Source organism: Eptesicus fuscus, chromosome 6 (genome assembly GCF_027574615.1).
Source record: "Eptesicus fuscus isolate TK198812 chromosome 6, DD_ASM_mEF_20220401, whole genome shotgun sequence".
NCBI classification, from domain to species: Eukaryota; Metazoa; Chordata; class Mammalia; order Chiroptera; family Vespertilionidae; genus Eptesicus; species Eptesicus fuscus.
The window spans coordinates 35,018,394-35,028,958 of record NC_072478.1 but is presented as its reverse complement, the minus strand read 5'-3'; the positions used below and the strand labels follow the sequence as shown (position 1 = coordinate 35,028,958).

Genomic DNA, 10,565 nt, shown 5'->3' with positions numbered 1-10,565 from the left:
TTTTCTTCTAGAGTTTGAAGCCATGGGACCATAATGGCTTCACTTCTAACTATTTTTTTAAAGTATGTTTTCATTTATTTGAGAGAGAGAGAGAGAAAGGAAGAAAGAAAGAGAGAAACATTGAGCCCACAATCGTGGCATATGCCCTCACATGGAACCTAACCAGCATCCTATTGGTACATAGGACAGATATCCAGGCCCAGGCCTCAGGCTTTTTACTCTTTGTTGTTAATGCTTATAGGAGTCAAAAAGGTCCTTCACAGGTGGTTTATTATGCTAAAGAGCTCATAGTTTCTGAAAGAGGCTGAAGATTCTCATTCCGGGTTTTCATAGGACAGTGGCACTTTGCAGAACCCCTACTCCAAGGAGACTCACCTTTCAACAGTAATAACAGAACAGTGGACACTGAATGGCCGTATCTGTTGCTGCTGGTTGGAGTTGCCACCACCCAGAACTCCTCCCTGAGGGCTCTGGGGAGCCAGGGGTGGTGGCTGTTTCACGGGAGTACTTTGACTGATTCTCTGCTTCATATTGAAATGAGGGTCAAGCCGTGGGTCTAGCCAAGTGGTAGTCTTGTTCTTATGGTTTATACTAGAGACCCAGTGCACAAATTCATGCATGGGTGAAGCCCCTCTGGGTAGCCTGCAGGGATCAGGCCAAAACCCACAGCCCACTGCCACCTGCAGCTCCTACCTGCCTCTCCCACTCATCCTGGCCCCACTGTGCCTGCTGCAGGCTCATGCCCAATCAGTCCCCATCAGGAGAGGCTCATGCTGCCACAGCAGCACTTGCCAGCCATGAGCCCTATGCCTGGCACCCTTCTAAGGGGAGTGGCCTGTGGGATCAAGCTGAAACTGACTTTCCAACATCCTCTGAAGGGTCCCGGATTGCGAGAGGGCACAGGTCAGGCCAAGCGATCCCACCAGTGCATGATCAGGCCAGGAAGAGACCATGGGAGGTTGGCCAAGGGGGGGGAAGGGAATCGCAGGAGGGCTCCAGGGCTCCAGAGAGATGGAGTCTGGCCCATCTCTCTCAGTCCCGATGGGCCAGACCCCAGCAGCAAACAAACCTACCAATCAGACTATCTGCTCCCTGGTGGTCAGTGCATGTCATAGCGAGCTGTCAAGCAGCCTTAAGCATATCATTAGCATATTACACTTTGATTGGTTGAACTGTTGATTGAACAACTGGACACTTAGCACATTAGGCTTTTATTATATACTAGGGGCCCGGTGCATGAAATTTGTGTACTGGGGTTGGGGGGGTCCCTCAGCCCAGCCTGCCCCCGCTCACATACTGGGAGCCCCCAGGGGATGTCCTACTGAGGCAACTGGGCTGATCATGGGAAGGCACCAGCCCCATCACCCTTATGCTGCAGCCACTGCCAGTCACCACAGCCACCAAGGTGTTTTCATCAACACGGACTCCAGTCCCTTCACCAAGAAAAAATGACAACTTTCTTTAGCATTTTCAAGATGCGTCTTTCATAGTATATGACATTTCTTTATTTTTTTCTTTATCCTCACCTGAGAATATGTTTCCATTGACTTTTAGAGAATGTGGAAGAGAAAGGGAAAGGCAGAGAAAGACATCAAAGTGAGAGGAACACATTGAATGGTTGCCTCCTGCATGAGTGCTGACCTTGGCCCCAGCCAGGGAGGAGCCTGAAACCTAGGTACATGCCCTTGATCAGAATCAAACCGGACCCTGCGGTCAGCAAGCCTAAGCATTATCCACTGAGCCAAACTGGCTAGGGCAGGATATGACATTTCTTAGCACTCCAGCAACGGACCTTCATTTTTTTCTCCAGGTGTAGTGGAAAAACCCTAGATCACCTTTTTGGATTCTTATACCCAAGTTAGTAAGATTATTACCAGGGGCATACAGGGAGCTTAGCCAATGATCAGTCAGAAAGGTATTTCCTCTGTAGTTCACACTGATGGCCTCCGATCTCTGGCTCGACCCCTGCCAGTGCCTAAAGCCTCAGGGCCTGGGCAAGGGCCCCCTATGCTGCAGCCACTGCCAGTCACCACAGCCACCAAGGTGTTTTCATCAACACGGACTCCAGTCCCTTCACCAAGAAAAAATGACAACTTTCTTTAGGCATTTTCAAGATGTGTCTTTCATAGGATATGACATTTCTTTATTTTTTTCTTTATCCTCACCTGAGGATATGTTCCCATTGATTTTTAGAGAATGTGGAAGAGAAAGGGAAAGACAGAGATAAACATCAAAGTGAGAGGAACACATTGAATGGTTGCCTCCTGCATGAGCGCTGACCTGGGCCCTAGCCAGGGAGAAGCCTGCAACCTAGGTACATGCCCTTGATCAGAATTGAATCCAGACCCTGCAGTTGGCAGGCCAAGGCATTATCCACTGAAGTCAAACTGGCTAGGGCAGGATATGATATTTCTTAGTCCTCCAGCAGTGGACCTTCATTTTTTTCTCCAGGAATGTGGTAGAAGCACCCTAGATCACCTTTTTGGATTCTTATTACCCAGGTTACTAATATTGCCAGTGGCATACAGGGAGCTTAGCCAATGAGTGGTCAGAAAAGGTATTTCCTCTGTAGTTCACACTGATCACAGGCTCGACCCCTGCCCAGGCCTAAAGCCTCTAGCCGAGGCTTTAGGCCTGGGTAGGGGACCCCCAGTTCTCTCCGATCGCTGGCTCCACCCCTTCCCAGGCCTAAAGTCTCTGGCCAAGGCTTTAGGTCTGGGTATGAAACCCCCAGCTCCCTCCAATGGCCGGCTCAGCCCTGCCCATGGGCCCCCTGACTCAGGCCCTTCCCAGGCTCCACAGGGCCCACGGGGGCCCACCTCAGAGTGACCTGGGTGCCAAAGATGTTCCCAGGACCCAGGTGCTGGGCACCTATGTCTGCAAATTAACCGCCGTCTTTGTTGGGTTAATTTGCATACTCTGATTGGCTGTGGGTGTAGCAGAGTTATGGTCAATTTACATGTTTGTCTATTATTAGGTAAGACTAGAGGCCTGGTGCACAAAATTCATACATGGGGGATCTCTCAGCCAAGCCTGCACTCTCTCCAATTCAGGACCCCTTGGGGGACGTCTGACTGCCAGTTTAGGCCCAATCCTGCAGGGATCAGACAGGCAGGTGAGTGGGACCACTGGCTCCTAACCACTCACCTGTCTGCCAGCCTGATCCCTCTACCTGCTCTACCCTGCCAGCCTGATCGCCCCTAACTGCCTCAGCCCCGCCACAATGGAAGGACGTCTGGAAGGTCATCCAGAAGATGCCTGATCTAATTAGCATATTACCCTTTTATTAGTATAAAAGATAGTAAATTTCTCCATCCTGAGTCATGACTTGTTTCCATCCATCAGGAAGAGTACCTGAGGCCAAGTTCATAATATTCTGCTGCACTGGTGGACTGGTGGGGCTCACCCATTTATCTGGATGAGCATAGCCTTCCTGGGAACCTGCCATGTTGTCTGCTCAATGTAATTTAAGAAGTATCTCTGGCCAGAAGATGTCTTCCCCCTCTCCCAGCCTGCTGGCAGAGGTACATTATCAGATATTTCAAAAGAAGACTGTCAAAGGTGTTGAGCAGTGGGGGTAGCTGCTGTGCCAGAGACTACTCCCGTGGGGGTCAGTGTCCCAGGAGACACAGCTCTCAGCTGCAGTGAAGCTAGAGAGGAATTAGCTCGAACATGCTATGGGGTCAGGGCTCCTGCAGTGCCTGCATCAGTACTGGCCTGAAGAGAGTGGGACCTAGGCTCCGTCAGCTTGAAGAAGGAGTCCAGCAGCTTCATGGGAACAGTCTGGGACACATTGGCTGTCTTGGGGTTCATGACAGCATTGAAAAGAGCCTTCAGGTCAGTCTCCAAGTCCCCTCAGACGTGCACAATCTGGTGTCCAGCACGGTGGTTTGGGGGGAACTGCAACGCTGCCCAGGCCAAGATGATGGGCCCTGCCCCTGCAGGGGCTCAGCAGGCAGCTGCCCCAGGCCCTGTGGGGCCAACTGAGGAGGTGGCTGCTGCCCAGGATCCATGGTTTCTGCCTTCCAGACACACACCCCAACCAGGTGGGCGAGGGCTCCACCCAGCGCCCCGACTCCAAAGGTCCCGATGCAAGAAGCAGTGGGTGGGTGGCGGGTGGTCTGTACTGGGTGGCAGAATGATGCTCTCTAGTGCTTAGGGCCTTCAAAGTATTTTTAAACATATAAAGCAAGAGAATTAAGAATCAAAATGGAAGAACTGAATAAAATGATGAAATAATTTAGGAAAGAATTCTAATTTTAGCTGTGTAATGGAATTGTGCACAGAGAAGAGACTGGATATTTAAAAATTAAAAGCCATGATCATTTAGCATGAGGCTTTCATTAATTAATAGCACTAATATTTTGAAATAAAAAGAGGTTGGGTTGGGTAAGAAATTTAGCATAAAATGTTATTTCCCTAGTGATTTCATATCAATTAACCTTTTGCACTCGCTTGCTTATTTCTCAATTCCTTTATTCTAATGCTAACCGTGTCGAGTCACACTCGACATCCGAGTGCAAAAGGTTAAGTATCATTAAAATACAATCAATCATTGCCTAATTCCATCAAATGATAAATCATGTTCAATAATATTAATAGAAGTCATTTTTTGTAACACTAGTCAGAATGATTTCTTTTCAGATAACTTAGTAACATAGATATGTGATAGAAACTTTGTCCGAAAGCAATGATAAAAAATCAAGCATTTAACTGCTAAGAAATATTTGAAATGCACATCCTATATAATAAAAGCCTAATATGCTAAGTGTCCAGTCCACTAGTTGGCTGTTCAACCAATCAAAGTGTAATATGCTAATGATATGCTAAGGCCGTTCAACCACTCACTGTGATGTGCACTGACTACCAGGGGGCAGACATTCTGACTGGTAGGTTAGCTTGCTTCTGGGGTCCAGCCCATCAGGACTGAGTAAGATGGGTGGACATGCCCTGGAGCCCTCCCGCAGTCCCTTCCTAGCTGGCCAACCTCCCGTGTCTCTCCCCAGCCCCAATTGTGGGGTCGCTCGGCCTGGCCTATGCCCTCTCACAATCCAGGACCCCTCAGGGGATGTCAGAAAGCTGGTTTCAGCCCGATCCCGCAGGCCAAGCTGAGGGACCCCACTGGTGCACGAATGTGTACATCAGGTCTCTAGTTTAATAATAAACTTACTATTTGACTTATGAAGACAAGAGGTATCACTGAGACACCTTAAAAATATCTAAATCAATGAGGATATATATCAGGTTTGTGGATAAAGACTATATTTTTAAGATGAGCATTCTTCCTCAATTGATGTACAGATTCAATGTAAACCTAATAAAAATTCTATTGGTGTGTGTGTGTGTGTGTGTGTGTGTGTGTGTGTGTGTGTAGTGACAGGCTGATTTTTTTAATACATTTTTATTTATTTCAGAGAGGAAGGAAGAGAAAGAGAGAGATAGAAACATCAATGATGAGAGAATCATCCATCTGCTGCCTCCTGCATACCCCCTACTGGGGATTGTGCCTGCAACCCGAGTATATGCTCTTGACTGGAATCAAACCCAGGACTCTTCAGTTCACAGGATAAAGCTCCATCCACTGAGCCAAACTGCTTAGGCCACAGGCTGATTTTAATATTTGCATGGAAATTCAAAATAACTAGAATATTTGTAAAGAAGTACAATGTTGACATTCTTACACTGTTTTTTTTTTTTCAGACTTCATTCAAGACAGTGCTTCATTCATCAAGACAGGAGGGTCTTGGTATAATATTCAACTAGATCAGTGAACACCATGAAGACTGGAAATAGGACAATATTGATATTGTCCTTCATCCTACCTAATAAAAGGGTAATATGCTAATTGACCGTACCTTTGCTATGCCTACAGCCAATCAGGGTGCTATGCAAATTAACCCAGTAAAGATGGCAGCCCCCACGCACTGCTCCGCCCCTCATCACTGAGTGGCTGACGGACCTGGGCCGCCGGGAGGGGCGGGGCCGCCCACCGCTTCGATCATTGAGTGGCTGACGGAACCAGGCCAGCGGGAAGCACCCAGATTGCTGCTGGCAGTGCAGGGTGGGCGGCGTTCACCCCGCACCACCACCTCCCAGGGCCAAGCCGCGACCCTGAAATAAGGCAGAAGGCGGTGGCCAGAGCCATGGCCTGGATCAACGGTGCCAGCGGAAAACTGGTGCAGGCAGCCAGGTGAATGAAGATCTATTGCGTGAATCTTCGTGGAACGGACTTCTAGTCCTATATAATAAAAGCCTAATATGCAAACTGACCAAACAGCAGAATGATGGGTGGAACAACCAGTCACTATGATGCACACTGACCACCAGGGGGCAGACACTCAACATAGAAGCTACCCCGAGCCCACAGGCCCCAGGCCAGCCAAGGCAGGTGCCAGCCAAGGCAGGCACCCTGATCACCCCACTGGTCGCCCTGCAGATGGAGGCAAGCGGTGGCAGTGAGGGGCAGGGCCAGCAAGTGGGTGGCACCAGGTCAGCCATGGCAGGTACCAGCAGGGGCCTCCGATCACCCCACTTGTCATCCCACAGATTGGCTCTGATCGCTGGCCAGGCCTAGGGACCCTACCCGTGCACAAATTTCATGCACTGGACCTTTAGTTTTTCAATAACAAAAAATGGAGAAACAGTCCTTTAAATAAATGATATTGAAATATATGTGTGTCCATATAGAATAAAATAGGTATGATTTCTACCTTACAACAGGTTAATCACAATTAAGATATGGTTTGGAACTGAATGAAACCAAGATCCATAAAAATGTTGCAGAAAGCATAGAAAAAATATCTTGACGGTAGGGGTAAACAAAGATTTCATAGACACAAAAACTATTAAAAAGTGGCAAGTTTCAAAAAATAAACTTATGAACAAAATAGATCCAGAGACATAGAAGCTTGGAACAGACAGAAGGATTTCAGAGGGAAGGTGTTGGAGGGGAGGGGAGGTGGGAAGAGATTAACCAAATAATTTTTATACATATATGCATAACTCAGACAATAGTACAGTAGAATCTGGGGGTTGTGGGAGGGGTGGAAGGGTCAATGGGGAGAAAAAAGGGATTATCTGTATTAATTTCAACAATAAAGATAAATATTTTAAAGAACAAGGTTCATCAAAAGTAAAAATGTCTTGCCATCAGCCCCACCCCACGTGCATGAATTTCATGCACCGGGCCTCTAGTCCTTCTATAATTGAAACTTTGTAGATTGGAGTGGAGGCCTAAGCCCACCAGGATGTGTGGAAAACTTGGCTTTTTCCATCGCCACGGAAACCCAAGCATCCTTCATGCTCTCTCTGTGACCGCAGCTATCTTGGTTGGGGTTAATTTGCATATTTGCTCCTGATTGGCTGCTGGGTGTGGCTTGTGGACATCGCTTGTGGGTGCAGCAGAGTGATGGTTAATTTGCATATTACTATCTTATTAGATAGGATATATATGTATATGTGTATATACTAGAGGCCTGGTGCACAAAATGGTGCCCTCAGGGAGGAGGGTCCTTCAGACCAGCCTGTGCCCTCTAGCAGTCTGAAAATGCTTGGGGGAAATCCTTAGTGGTGTTGTGGAGGCAAGAGAGGCTCCTGTCATTGCCACTGTGCTGGCCAGCCATGAGCCCAGCTCAGGGCTTCTGGCTGAGGGGAGCTCCCCCTGTGGGAGTGCACTGACCACCAGGGAGCATTGTGTGTGGGACCCTGATGGTCAATGCGAATCATAGGAACTGGTTGTCCCACTGTTCGATCAATTTGCATGTTAATCTTTTATTATATAGAATATAAATATTGTAATGTTTTTTTACTTATTCAGTCACTTTTTGTCTTTTGACTAGAGCATTTAATCCATTTACATTTAAGGTGATTATGGATAGGCATTTATTTATTGCCATTTTTATTTTCTTTATGCCTAGGATCCTCTCTTTCTCTTTTTCTTCTTCTTAAAGCTGTCCCTAAAATATTTCTTGCATTGCTGGTTTGGTAGCAATGTACTCCTTTAACTTTTTCTTTTTAATTTTGTTTTTGTCTGCAAATCTTTTTATTTACCTTCAATTTTAAATGATAGCCTCACTGGATACAGTAGTCTTGGATATAGGCCCTAGCTTTTCATTACTTTGAATATTTCATGCAACACCCTTCTGGCCTGAGGTGTTTCTCTTGTGAAATCAGTTATTCTGTCTATCTTGCTGCATTTCAGATCCTTTCTTTGTCCTATTAATTTTCATTTTAATTATTATGTGTCTAGGTGTGGCTCTCTTTATGTTCAATTTGATTGGGACACTTTGCCTCCTATACGTATGTTACATTTTCCTTTACCCAGTTGAGGAAGTTTTCTTTCATTATTTCTTTATCTATCCTTGCCCATCCTCTGCTCCTTCTGATATTCCTATAATGTAGATGTTGTTACAATTCATATTGTCCTAACTACCTTAAGCTATCTATCTGCTTTTTAATTCTTTTTTCTATTTCTGCTATAATTGCATATTTACATCTACATTGTCATCCCAATCATGGATTCAGTCCTCTGCTTCATCCAGTTTGCTTTTAATCCAATCCAGTGTGCTTTTCATATCTTCAAGATATATCATTCTTCATTTCTGTCTGGTTCTTATTAATGGCCTTGGTTTCTCTTTTCATGCTCTTGTAATTTGCATTAAGTTCATTAATCATCTTTATAAAGTTTGATTTGAACTCCATGTCTGACATGTTGCTTACCTCCATTTCATTTAATTCTTTTTCTGGAGATTCTTTTTTCATGTTTGGGGTTATTTCTTTTTCCGCCCTCCTAAGCTCTTTTTATATTTGCTTCTGTGTATTATAGATCTGCTATGCCTCCCAGTCTTTGTGGGATGGCATTATGTAGAAAGTCTCTTGAAGATTCCAGTGGTATAATCCCTTAGTTCACCTGAGCTGAATGCGCTAGGATTGCCCCTTGTGTGTGTTGTTTGGGCTCTACTGTTAAAATTTGTACTTGATTGTTGATGTCCCTTGTGTGGGAGGGATCTCCCATTCGACTTGCTGTCAAAGAGATTTAACCACAATGTTATTGTGCCATATGTTCAATGGCCAAGGTTTTCTGGTTCAGAAGCTGGATCTGCCTTGAGTTTCACACTTTAATGGACCCTCTTCTGAGCTGTACTTAATTTACTCATGGAGTTGGGACTCCAGTGGTCACGAGCAGGCACTTGGGGGTCCCATTGGCTTTTGTTCAAAGACAGTCTGGGATGGTATCTGTGGTGGGGAACCAAACTGTTGTTTCTTATTAATTAGATAAGGCAAAGACTCAAAGCCTCTAGTGAACCACCTTTGCCTTAAGACTGATTGGATTTCTTCACATGTGGGGTGATAGCTATTCCACCAGGGTGGGATAATTGCTTCTGCCTGGAGGATAATTGTCATTCTCAGTCTCTTAATGGGCCTCAGAAACTCCACAGGAGGGTCAGGTAATTTTACCATAGAGTTGGTCATCTGTCTTCCTCCCAGGCAAAATGTCAAGATAATACAGGTTTAAATGAGAAAGATGGCCTCCAATGAATGAGGGCATGACTTAGCAAAACAAGGTGTCTGCCTTCTGAGCTCTAACCTAATAGACCCTGATCCTCGCTTCTGTTCAGACAGCTCTAATCTTCTCATCTCTCCCTCTGTGAGAGGACAAGATGAGGAACTACATGGAGAATTTTGTGCTTGAGCCAAATAAGAGGGTGCCTGCATGTCCAGCCTTCACTCCCTGTCAGATTGCAACCATGCTGTTTTACACAGCCAGATATTATGTGGGCTCCTTTATCAATTCTGGTGCTCTCTTCTGGAGGGGTGACAGCTTGGGGATTAGACCCCAGAGTTCTCATGGCAAACTCCACAGCTGAGATATGTCTCCGTTATTTCAGCTGTTGTCTCTGGGAGCCTGGCCAGCCCTTTAACGACTTCACCCCTCCTACCAGACTCTATCTGGTCTCCACTTTCCATCCTTGGTTATCAGCATCCTCTACAGCAAGCTTGTCAAACTCACAGCCATCTGGAAAAATGAGGAATGGGGAATACCAGGTGTGAGTTTGACATGCTTGTTCTACAGCTGGTCCTCAGTTCATTTTTCAGAGTGTTTTTTCTGTATTTTAGTTGTAATTCCTGTTTGGTCCTGGGAGCATGTCTGTGAGATGCCATTTCCTCTGCCACCATTTTTAATCTCAGAAAATGCTTTTATTTGGGAAAAGCTCATTGCAGACATAACTCATTAGCATTAGGTAACACTGAAGTTGGGGGCATGAGGTGGCCTAATTCAATGTAGCTGGTGTCCTATTTAAAATGGTAAATTTGGGCAAGGGCAAATAATCTTGTCATAACTGAATCATGTTTCACAGGGCAAGGAATTATGTGAAGACAGAAGAGATGCCTAGAATAAATTCTTCCCTACTATCTTCAGAGAGAGTAAGGCATTGTGGATGCTGATTTTGATATTCTATCCTGTAATTGTCAAGCAATAAGTCACTATGAAATCACTCATTTATGTGGTGTTTATTATAACAGCCAGTGGTGTATTCTCTTTGTTCACCTGAGCCAGAAGCTCT

At 45.7% G+C, this 10,565-nt stretch overlaps 1 pseudogene; it reads right to left on the bottom strand.

The window, feature by feature from the left end:
* Nucleotides 1-371: 371 nt before the first annotated feature.
* LOC129149230 (transcriptional coactivator YAP1-like) lies at nt 372-4,013 on the bottom strand (annotated as a pseudogene).
* Between the last annotated feature and the right edge of the window lie 6,552 nt (nt 4,014-10,565).